Source organism: Dermacentor andersoni, chromosome 7 (assembly GCF_023375885.2).
Source record: "Dermacentor andersoni chromosome 7, qqDerAnde1_hic_scaffold, whole genome shotgun sequence".
Taxonomy (NCBI): Eukaryota; Metazoa; Arthropoda; class Arachnida; order Ixodida; family Ixodidae; genus Dermacentor; species Dermacentor andersoni.
In genome coordinates, this window is record NC_092820.1 from 104,464,212 (window position 1) to 104,476,720 (window position 12,509).

Here is a 12,509-nt window from a genome sequence, read left to right on the forward strand (position 1 = left end):
AGCTGCTGTTTGAGATGGATGCTACGAGTCCTTGTGAAGGGTTAGAAATGCTAAGAACTGAGAATACGAAAACAAAACACAAAGTTTATGGAGGGAAGTGTTACAGCATCAGATGCTGCGGAATATCCCAAAATGAGACGAGGTGCTTGCAATGCAAGTAGCTTCAGAAGTTGCTGCTGAATCAAGCCTCCTACAAATGCACACGAGGAAAACAGGCTAACTTGTCACGCAAGCTAGTAAGAAAAAATGAGCAGCTTCGTCGACAGAGGCTGAGCATTGGCAAGCTGAGTGACACGGTCAAAAAAATGAAACAGGACAATGAACCTACGTTTACTGCTCATTGTGAAACAAAATTCGCAAGCCTGTCAAGAAAGCAGCAAATGCAGGTTAGAACATGCTGCAAAGCTTCAATGAGGAAAGGCACAAATGGTATGAAATTTGACCAAGAGTGGATCTTGGAATGCATTGTTATGCCTATGAAGAGCCCAGGACTTTACGAACACATTCGAAAGCACAAAGTAATGGTCGTTTCGAGTCCTTCATGTCTGCAGTCTTACGTCCGCAGGTACAAAAGTGGGTTTGGAATAAATGAAAAGGTGCTCGCGGCAGTGGTCAAGAAGGCAAAGGGCATTGATGTTCGACAGACATGGAGGCATCCTCACTGATGAGATAAAGCTCTCAGAAAACTTGAGCGTCAACAGAAATGGACTGATTGAAGGATTCGTTGACCTCGGCAGCTACAGCTCTGGAGAGCAAGCAAGGGTCCATTGTGACCATGGGCTGGTGATTTTGTTTCAGTCATTCACCGGCAAGTGGCAACAAATTCTCGGGGTTATTGGCTCGCGAGGTAATGTGAAAGTAGATCTACTGTCCAGAGTAGTCTATACTGTGATCTGCTCTGAGAAATCTGGACTCTTTGTTGATTTTGTCACACGCGATGGCGCTTCTTGGAATAAAAGCATGTAGAAAATTTTTGGCATTAACGGAAATCTAAAAATTATGGTGTCTGAAGTCCAGCACCCAGTGGATACAAGCCAATACCTATATTTCATTTCGGACTTCCCTCATCTTGTCAAATGTGTGCGTAATTCCATAGCATCGAAAGGGGTCTTGACACCTAATAGAAGAGTGGGCAACGAGTACATGAAAGAAGCCTGGATGCTTGACTCTGCGAATACAGTACGGCTGAGAGCAATGTCACATGTAACCATGGCTGTTTGCCAGCCAAATGGATTTGAAAAGATGTGAGTGAACCTGGCGTTTAGGTTCTTCAACGATGAGGTATTGAGGCGCCTTTATATACAAGAATGAAGTGGAGACCCGCTATGCTCCTGGCAGTACAATGGCAACCTCATTGTATCTATGACGAGGGACCTCATTGACGCTATGACGTATAGGTACAGCTGGAAGGGTTTGAGACGAGGCAGTGAACAAGCAAAACATATCAAAAAGTTTTTCGGTGTTCTTGATGTGTGGGAGCAAGCAATAGGAAAGCAGGGTTGGTTCCTGAGTCAAGGAACAGCTGAAAGCCCCTGTGTCACTCTTTCCAGCACACTCTCCTTGTTGACTTACGTCACAGAGACATTAGGCTTCAATTATATGATGACCTCACACTTGTGCCAGGACGCACTTGAAAACCTATTTGGTATATTAAGGCAAACGTCAGGCTGCAATGACCACCCCACCCCAGTGCAATTCTTCATTTCTGTTAACTGCCCAAGTTTTTATAGCTTGGCCCGGTCACCTACCAGCGGCAATACGTTGCACGGAGTAGCCTTGTTGACCCACGCCACTGCAAAAATTTTGTCTATATGCAGAGTAAGCTGGATGATCTCCTGGATGTGGGCCACCTAAATGAAGTTCACGAGATGGTAAAGGCATGTGATGCCATGCCAGATCATCATGAAATGGTGGGATCAAATACAGACTCTCGCATAACCTACTATGTTAGCTGGTATGTGGCCAGGAAAATGCCAATGAGAAAAATACTCAAGCAAAATACTTGCGCTTCCCAGTTGAAAAAAACAATTGGACCCAATTGGAAAATTTCCACTTGTTTTCAATTGGTCCCATTTGTGTATTAGTACACAATTGGGCCACTTGGAACGATTTGTTGTATACCATTCAGATCAAATGGTGCAGTTGGCATAGAACCAATTGGGCCAATTGGTTGTTGCCAATTCGGTCACATGGTGCAGTTGGCATATAACCAATTGGGCTAATTGGCATGGAACCAAATGGCCCAAATGGTTTTGACTGTGCACAGCCTGCACTGTGCAAATCTGGCAAATTAGCACAGCAATAAGGAACCACATCGTTACATGTTCCCAGGCTTAAGAGAGTCACAATTAAATTTGCAGTTTATGTAGCTAAGGTTCAAGCAGCAAATGCAAGAAAATTGTTCTAATCAGTATACCTGTTCGCTGTTCTGTCAATGCATAATTAAACACATCTGCTACAAAGTTCCAAAATTTACCATTTATGAAAGGAATTTTGCCTCGCCAACTGTATAAGTGCGACTGGTCTACTTAAATTTTTCAGGAACGGGGCAACATGTAGAAAAGAGGGAGTGCACCTTGTAGACTGATAAGTGTGGCAACTTGGTTATTTGTTTTATTACCATAGCCTAAAGGCCCATTCCGGGCATTACATAGGGTGGTTAAAATTGCTGCTATCAGAGCACCACACATGCAGGCACTGAAGAAATGGGGTATATGTTAAAAAATGTGTAGTCACCTTGCATGACAGACACCTTCCACGGTGTCAAGGGCACCTTCCTTGGCCGGTCTGGGAAACGAGGGCAATGCTTTCCTGTAGAAAGTAGCATGGATTGAGAAAATTCCAACAGTACATTTAAGGCAGGTAGGGCAGGTAGTGACGGCGAATCCGGATCATGAGACAGAAATAATCAGAAGAATAAGAATGGGCTGGGGTGCGTTTGGCAGGCATTCTCAGATCATGAACACCAGGTTGCCATTATCCGTTAAGAGAAAAGTATATAATAGCTGTGTCTTACCAGTACTCTCCTACGGGGCAGAAACCTAGAGGCTTACGAAAAGGGTTCTACTCAAATTGAGGACGACACAACGAGCTATGGAAAGAAGAATGATAGGCGTAACGTTAAAGGATAAGAAAAGAGCAGATTGGGTGAGGGAACAAACGCAAGTTAATGACATCTTAGTTGAAATCAAGAAAAAGAAATGGGCATGGGCAGGACATGTAATGAGGAGGGAAGATAACCGATGGTCATTAAGGGTTACGGACTGGATCCCAAGGGAAAGGAAGCGTAGCAGGGGACGGCAGAAAGTTAGGTGGGTGGATGAGATCAAGAAGTTTGCAGGGACGGCATGGCCACAATTAGTACATGACCGGGGTTGTTGGAGAAGTATGGGAGAGGCCTTTGCCCTGCAGTGGGCGTAACCAGGCTGATGATGATGACATTTAAGGCTGTGAAAAGTAAGTTATAGCTACCCAGCAAAGATTGGCCTTGCAACTGTGCTGGGTCCCAGACCGCCACGAGGAGGTCCTTCACAGGGGCGTAGCCAGAGGGGTGCGGGGGGGGGGGGGGGGGCTATGGGGCTTCAGCCCCCATTCCCCCCCCCCCCAACATTTTTTCGTGCTGTCATGCACCGCCGACCAAAACAACCCCCGGCGCCGGAAATCATTCTGGATTTTGTCTAGAATGTATTTTTCCCCCTCGAAAAGTCCTTTCGGTGCGAAGACTGTGAACTCGGGCTGGATTTCATGGTAATGCCCATGCACCTGGAGTCACGTAACGCAAAGAGCCCCATCCGAGCACAAAGCTCCAAGGCCGTTTTGATGGCGAGCGGGCTCATCGCGGCATCTCGCGGATGCATCAGAATCTACGGAGCATGGATTTCAATCCTGAAAATTTATGGGTATAAAGATCACATAAACTTTTGATGCGAAAGGTGCATTGACATTTTCAAAGTCATGCTTTAGATTTTCAATTCCGAATCTTTGTGGCTATAATGTTCTCATAAACACTTGACGCCAAAGGTGCATTGACTTTTCTAAAGTCGACCCCTACAACGAGACAAGCCGAATCAACAGCTCAGTCAAGTTGACAAAGCATGCAGCAAGGTCCGATGAGACTAAGCGTTGTGATGGTTCATTTGTGCCGTCATGTCACAGAAAGAAATTTTTTTTTCACCTGCGCCAAAGTATCCACATCGAGGCACTATATAAAGCCAGCAAAGGTATCTTCGTTCTTATTTTTTCTACTTTGACTTTTATTTGGTAGGACCACAATGAGCCTCTTCAATTTTCTTGTTCTCACTAGCCGCGGGCTGCCACAGCCAACGAAAGGTCATGCGTTTTTCACATGTTGCCCTGACAATTGCGTGGCACACTCTGGGGCACGTTCGTTTTTCTCTGGCCGAGTGAATTTTGGCCTCAGAGTTTTGGACGCTTTCTGGCTAGCTGATGAGAAAAAGAAGCAATGGTCGCTTGCCGCCATCACTGCGGGCCTTAGGATTCTGTGATCTGTGGATCTGTGATTGTGCAACGTGTTTATTTGCCTCGTTTGACACACCATACAGGGTGTTTCAGCGAATTTTAGCAAGAATTTAAAGATATGCCGATGCACTTTAAGACGACGCGACCAAATGCATGTTTCTACCTTTTGTATGCAGTGTGTCATGCTATTTTTGTATTTTGTTTATTAGATAATTAGTCAAGATTAGTTGACCAATTTCTGAAGCAACGAAGCTAGGAAAAAAATTCCAATTAGACAGTTGGAGAGCGGTTTGCAAAATGTTCGAATAAACACTTTGTGTCTTTCTATCTATTAGGTATTAGTGTTTTTCAGCTTGCTGCAGATGCCCGCGAAAAAAAAACAAAAAAAAACAGAACGTGACATGCCCGCTTGCGCGTCATGATTGCACTTCTCCCAAGCGTTCTGCGCACAAAACAGCCATAGGTGCGCTGCCGCCTAAAAAGCAACAGGGCGGTGACACAAGCGTTGGCTATTCAATTTAATCTAGCAACCTTAATCGCTTCCGCTGCATAAAGCGACTGACAGACGTCGTGGCGGTGGTAGTTCCAGACAGCGATAAACAGACTATCGTGCATCGGCTGTTAGAGCGCGAGCAATTTCGTGATGCCTTTTTCCAACGATGAAAAGGCAGACATGATGCTTGTTTTATGGGAGCTGCAAGCGGACAGAGACGGCAGGCTGCAAGAATATATCGAAGCTGGCACCCGGGTATGCGACTGAGCCGGACTGTTGCCTTTGCTTCACGCACACTTTTACCGGCAGAGAAGAAATACGGAGTTGAAGAGCTTGAAGCTGGCATGTGTTTGGGCCTGTGAGCATTGGCATACATACTTGTGGGGACAGCATTTCACATTGCGCACAGACCACCAAGCTTTGGTCACGCTGCTCTCTTCTCAAGACACTGGGCACTGCCCCCTTCGTCGGAACGGCTGCTTTGCTACAAATATACAGTAGAGTCAGGCACGTACCGAAGATTTTCTTTCAGGGGGGGGGGGGGGGGGGGGGGGGCAACCCAAGGTAACATTTCTGTGCAAATGAGGGGGGGGGTACCTTTACTAGTACAAATGTGAATAATGCCCACCATTCGCCATAAAAACGCGTAAACCCACAAAAGAGAAATGAAATAAGGTGTATTTTACACGTGCGTCTGTGCGATACACCTCTCCCTTGGCAAACAAAGAACCACGTCAAATGGACTCGCACAGGAAAGAAGCGCAGGAATAACACTGCCAAGAACAAGTACAGAAGCGAACGTGTAACATAAAGAGTACTTTAGTAGAATAGAACTTTAAAAAACAGCAGTTGACAACAAAGGCACACGGACCGCGCGGAGTTGTGTTACTCCGCCAGCCAATCACAGAAGCAAACAAAATCGTCGTCATGCGGCCTTTCCAAAATGGCGTCGTACTTGATAGCTCCGGAGCATCTGCTGTTCTTCAAGAGTCTTTTCATCGGTGGAAGCAATGGGGTGTGCAACAGACATGGACAAAATGTATGGAGCCTGAGCATTTCACTCTTCAAAATCTGCTGCGCAGTTAATTTCACTGCTGAACCTGTTTTACTCATGAAACTTCACTGCCAACTGAAGTGAAACTCCACAACGAATAGTTTTAGCGAAGCGCACATGTTATTTCAGTTCAATAATGAATTAGGCATTCGCGATTCCAATAGGCGAGGGGAGCGGTATAAAATTACGCGCTAATAATTTTATTTTTGTGGTTACCGCCTTATTCGGGTAACAGAAAAAGGTTGAAGTACGAATTATTTGCAGCCTCGCTGAGGAGCAGTGGCGGTCATGAAGGCGTGGGCGGGGCTTCATTGCAGACTTAAGTGGAAGCTTTAGCTCTGGTGCTGCTATCTAAATACATGTAATGTAAAAGGAGAATTCGTTTTTCTCAGCAACCACTGCACCAAATTTGTCAAGGTTTGTTGCATTTAAAAGAAAAACTTAAGCTCTAGTGACCGTTGGCTTCGAATTTTTCCTTTAGATTGTCAATGTATTATTAAAAATTGGCAGAAATCGAAAATTTTCAGAAAACGAGACTATCAAGTTTGGAACTCTGTCTTTCGGCAACGAGAAATGATATCACAATTCTGTGAATTGCACCTAATAGTACATCTAAAGTGCACAAAATTGATATGTTACACATGAATCTAAAAAAAAAAATTTAGTAATATGGAAATACAGCTTTTGCAGAACCCTTGTAAACAACGTAACGAATTCACATAAAATGTAAAATGACATATAAAATTTGTCCGCTTTGAACGGTCTAATCGATGCCGTTTACAGAACTGCGATATCTGTTCTTGGTGCACAGCTATGAATTTGTAAACTTCGTGCTATTTTTTTCAGACTGTCGAATATTTGAAAATCCTTTTAACAAAATTCAGGCCCTTAATCAAAATTCCGCTTTCAACAGTCACTGTAATTTAACGGTCTCTCTCAAATGCAACAAACTTCATTAAAATTGATCCAGGGCTTACCTCAGAAGAACATTCTTGCGTTTTACATGTATTTGAAAAGGCTGCGTCGGATTTGGGCCCGATAGAGCTAAAGCTTCCTCTTAAGTTGTACCAGACTATAGTAGCGTTTCTTTTTAATTAGCTCTGGAAGAAATATACAGAAGTATATATTTGCGGAACAATCACAGTTGTTTTGGATCCCTCGTTTACTGCTCTAGCAAGTGCCACAACCGACTCGTATTGTTATTTGGGAAGCTACGTAACGAAGCGTGCCCGCCAGTCGCGTACAACCGCGTATGGCGCAGGAAGCTGCGAATCTACACGTACTGCGCCCACCGCGGAAGGTTAGAAAAACATCTACATAAGCACAGCAGAGAAGTGGAAACGTTAAGCGGCTCGAATGATAACTGTAGAAGAGTCATTCAGAACACACGGAATTGTCCTCCACTTCCGGCGGCGTTTTCACAACTTCCTTTTTAAATAAAAAGATGTCGATCCATAAATATTTTCATAAACAACAGTTACATTTGTTAATTTTTGCTTTTCCTTCCTGTTTGGCTGTTGCCTTGGCTCTCTCCCTTAGTAGATCGCTTAATTTCTCAAATCCTTGTGACTATTGTTTCCAGTTGGCAATTTTGCATGAAAAGAGCTGTAGAATTAGGGAGAAACCAGACGAGTTAACGGGTGACAGTCATATTGCCTATGAGTTTAAGCATTATTGCAAGGATTACTGATGGATGCTGTCTCGCATCATTTTATTTTCCACCTTACCTAACCCATATCACGGGTATATGTTTCCGAGGATCTGTCAGCGTCGCGGCGAGCCGTCACTAGAGGAAATAAAACAAAAAGAAAAGTTAAAGGCAATTGGCATTTTCTCTGGCCACAACCCGTTCCACGTGCATACAGACTAGCTGACCATGAACTGTATCCCTTTCCTGGCCCCTGGATCAGTCTGAACGAAGAAGGTTGAACTTATGAAGCAACAACGACGGGCGCGACCTTTGAATAGATGGTGACAACTAAATGCATCTCGAGTTAATCGCGCGGGCACCGAATTGATAAGGAAACTGGCCATCACATCCCAGGAGACGCCGATAACTGTCGCCATCCAAAAGGAGTGAGAGACAGCAAAATGTTGACCGCCGAATAGCTGTCAAACCTCAAGTTTGATTTGGTGGCGCTTTGAGAATGTGTGTGAGAAATGGTGGCATGGGCGGGGAGGGGGGGGCATGCATCTTAATTTCAGGGGGGGGAAGGCGGGCCCCCCCGGGCCCCCCCCTTGGGTACGTGCCTGAGTAGAGTATCGGAAGCGGTCTGAAAACCAGGTGGCGGATGCCCATTTTCGCCTTCCAGTTCCGTCTCCGCAAGAAAATGTCTCATTTGATGAGGTTGTGTCCTTTGTTAAGTTACCGTGCCCCACCAAAGAGCAGTTTCAACAGGCCTTTCGTGAAGACTGCATGTTAGAACAAGTCAAGATCTATGTTGCCACATTTTCACCTGCACATAAGATGCTCTCGGGCGACTTTCAGCCTTTCTTCTTTGTACGTGAAGAATTGTCAGTCGTTGACAACCTGCTCCTGTGCGGCGAATGTATCGTCGTTCCCTTGTCTCTCACACCGCAAATAATCGTTGCTGCCCATGAAGCTCACCCTGGTACAGTTCGAACAAAAGCTCGGCTACGAGAACGGTTCTGGTGGCCAGGCATGGACAAGCAAGTGGAGCTTTCCATCCAGAACTGCAGCATAAGCCAGATGGCTGACAAAAGTACCAAGACTGCTGCTACCCCCTTGCAGCCAGTACCCCTGCCAGAGCATCCGTGGAAGAAGCTTGCTGTTGACATCGTCGGCCCTATAGAGAGAGCCCCACATGACTGCAGATACGCCATTACGCTCATCGACTATTTTTCCAAATAGCCAGATGTTCAATTCTGCAGTGAAGTTTCATCTTGCACCGTCACAAACTTTTTGTTTCACGTGTTCTACCGTGAAGGCTATCCGGACGTGGTGGTCTGCGACAATGGGCCCCAGTTCTCATCTATGGAGTTCATCGAGTTCCTCAAAGATCGCGCCATCCGCCTTGTGGGCTCTTCCGTTTGCTACCCCCAAGCGAACGGACTTGTCGAGCGGTTTAACTGGGTCTTCAAGAATTTTGTGCAGGTCACCATGCTGGAACAGCGTCCGCTTCGCCAAGCAGTAACCAAATATTTGGGCATATATCGCTGCATGCCACATGCCACTACGGGAGTTACACTGTCTGTTCTCCCACATGGACGGCGACCGAGAACACGCCTTGACGTTGTGGGTCACCCGTCATCAGCTTTCATCAGCAATCCTGTTTCCAAACTTCATCGTCTGCTCCAACGAGTTAAGAGCAAGCAAGACTACAGCAAAGAGTACACAGACCATTGCAGGGCCGCGAAGAAGACAACAGTGTCTGGTGGTGATTATGTAAGAATTAAAAAAACCAGGAATATCGGTTAAGGGAGACTTCGTGTTTAGCCACCTGAGGAAGGTAATCCGTCAGCAAGGTACATCAAAGTTTCGGCTTAATGATGGACGAACCTGGAACGCGTCGAAGCTATCGAGGGTACCTACAGCTTCGACCACATGGAATCTGCAGCATAATGTTTCCGAACCCGTGACTCTGTCGTTGGCATCTCAGCAGCCCAACGATTACGCCTTAACAGCTCAACCCGAAGCTTCACCAGCTACGCCCACGCTACGAGCACCAGCACCAGTTGTGTCGGATGACCGTGTGCTTCAACGTCGGGTCCAACGACCGAGGAACAGAAGGCCTCCAGATCGATACCGGGGCCACATGTTGCTTGTGCGCTACGTGCAGATGGGTGCAGTGCCAGAGAACTTGAGTGCTGCATGAGCTGTGTCCAGGCGGTTGCGTGTCTCTGCGGACATTTATTTGTTGTTATTTTTTTTTTGCATTGCTTGTCCTGGGCCATGCTGTATAATTATGGTGATGAGCACATGCCATGTATGGTTGAAGATATTTGTAATTTTCTGTATATACTGTATAACAATACTAATCTACTAATTATTAGTAGATTAGGAGGGGAATATGTAGTATATCAGTTTCTATTTGCCCTTACACGCCACCAGGGGCACCAGTGTCGTCACCTGTATATATACATGCCTCTGAAATAAAGAGGGGCTAGTTCTGTTGCGACCGTGACTGTCTTTGTGGTTCCTCTACGGCTTCCACGGAAATACAACACTAGCCAAATCCCCGAGGGGCAGAAACCGTGCACCAGATGTTCTACAAGCACTGCTGAGCCCAACCTCATCTAAGAGCATGACTCAAAAAACTCTCTTGGCATCTATTGATTATCTTTTTGATAAGGGAAAGGTCGATGAAGCCGAGAAAGTGATCGATTCTGTTGTGGCTCAAGGGGACCAGTCTAGCTACACAAAAAAGTCGCAGTGCTTTGACATACTACGTTGCTGGCTATGTCAATAGCAAGACTGTGACCAAGAATTGTTGCCCTAGCTGTTCGGCTTGTCTCTGTACAACACAAGATGAGGCGACCGTGGATATCAACTATTGGTTCACGGCGCATTTCGACAATGGTGGTCTAGTGTACCCTAGCCATGCCCTTTCACAAGCGGTAATGTGCATGGAGGATGCATTCCCTTTTTTTTTTCAGTAAGTGTACCTTGCATGAAGAGAGCTTAGCTGACTTTGGCCGTGAGCTTCGTTCAGTCACTTTGCCAAAACTTGGTTGTCCAGAACATGAATCAGCAACAAGGCTCTCAGTTGTGAAGTTTTATGTTTTGTTAAAGCTTAGGTTGTATGTTAAAGAGCTCAACAATGACAGAGATGCACAAAGCAAACGAAAAAAGTTGTTGAAGTTGAGACACTGCAACTAGGTTGCTAGCGTTAATTTCTGCAAAACACTTATTTTTGCAAGAACTTATGTCTGCAAAACAGAATTTGAGACATTGTTACACATTAAGAGGTTTTGCTAAAATGGTGAGGCTGGGCGCACAGTTTTGCCAGTTTGTATCCAGTACTGTTCTTACTGTCACTGTACACATATGCACTTTCAATGTCTTTTCCCATTTTTTCCAAAGAAACCAGTGGTGTTTGTTTTAACATGTCTGTGTGAATATTGGTTTATTTACGGTTATGAACCGTTTGACAGCCTGGATACATCAGGAATATTCAATTACTTAGAATTCGTGTTGTACATAAGTGCAAACACTTTGTGAATTTCTACTACCTTAGAATCTGTGTTCTTGCTATTTGTCTGTATAGTTTGTTGTGTATGCATCTGTCATGTTTGGATTTGGATTTTGTGCACTGTGCAAAAGTGAGTTGTCTTCTAAATAAGATGCATGAATAGTGAGTTTTATTCTGACTGCTTGTATTGATTACCACATACGATCCTCAAAAAGCGACATGATGGGAAAGCGTAAAGATGTCCCCTGCTTTCTTTTTGCATATATGCGAATATATTTAACATCCACTATGAATGAATAATTGATGTTTATTGGCGCAAGGGCCAGGTGTGGCCAAAGAGCACCATGCTAGTGTTAATGAGTTGGTAGTGGACTGATGGGTTCTGTGATCTTAATGTGCCGTGGCTGTGAAGGGGCCTAAAAGAGTTGATGCGAATTCCATAAAATGTACGAGTAATAAAATTATGGGAATGACTATTGACGTGTACTATGAACATTAGAATGCATTGAGAAAGAATGATGCAATATATAAAATACGTGAGATGCCGAAGTTGTCTAGAGCACTACTGCTTCACTAGAGCCCTTGAAACCCAAGGGCCCAGAGGCATGTGCTATACAAAGAAAACTATCCTAGCAATATCCTCTGGAAAGAGGACGCACTACAAAATTAATGGGCTTGTAACATGTAGAACAACATCTTTCAAGAAGAAAGCAAGGACTGCTTTGGTCTTGAAAAGCGGTTCTTCACCAAGAAACATAACCGGATGCAGGGGAATGCAATGGCGGTATGCAAAAGGAAAATATTTCCTTCTGTCTCTTTCAGCTTCCCGACACTCCAGCAAGACATGGAGGACAGTTAGCCTGTTGTCACAGCTACCACAGATTGAAGGCACGTTACCAGTAAGGAGAAAGTTATGAGTGCCGAATGTGTGTCCTATTCTTAGTCTAGTGAATAGGACGTCTGTTCTTCGTGTTATTGTAGTTGGGTGCCAGAGACGTAACTTAGGCTTAATTAGGTGAAGCTTATTACTCGTTTGTGCGCCCCACAAGCGTTGCCAGTGGCTTCGCAGTTTGTTTCTTAGGAAAGGATTCATGTCCGTGACAGGGACTACAGCAGAACGAATACCCTGCGACGCTATTGATTTGGCCATCTCGTCGGCAAGCACATTTCCCTAGATTCCTGTATGGCCAGGAACCCAGCATATTAGTACATGTCTATGTGATAAGATGTTACATAAGAGTGAGTAGAGTTCATTGAAGACAGGATTTGTATGCTTTTGTAAAGAAATGAGTGCTTTTACAAGACTTAACAAATCTGTGAATATGATTGC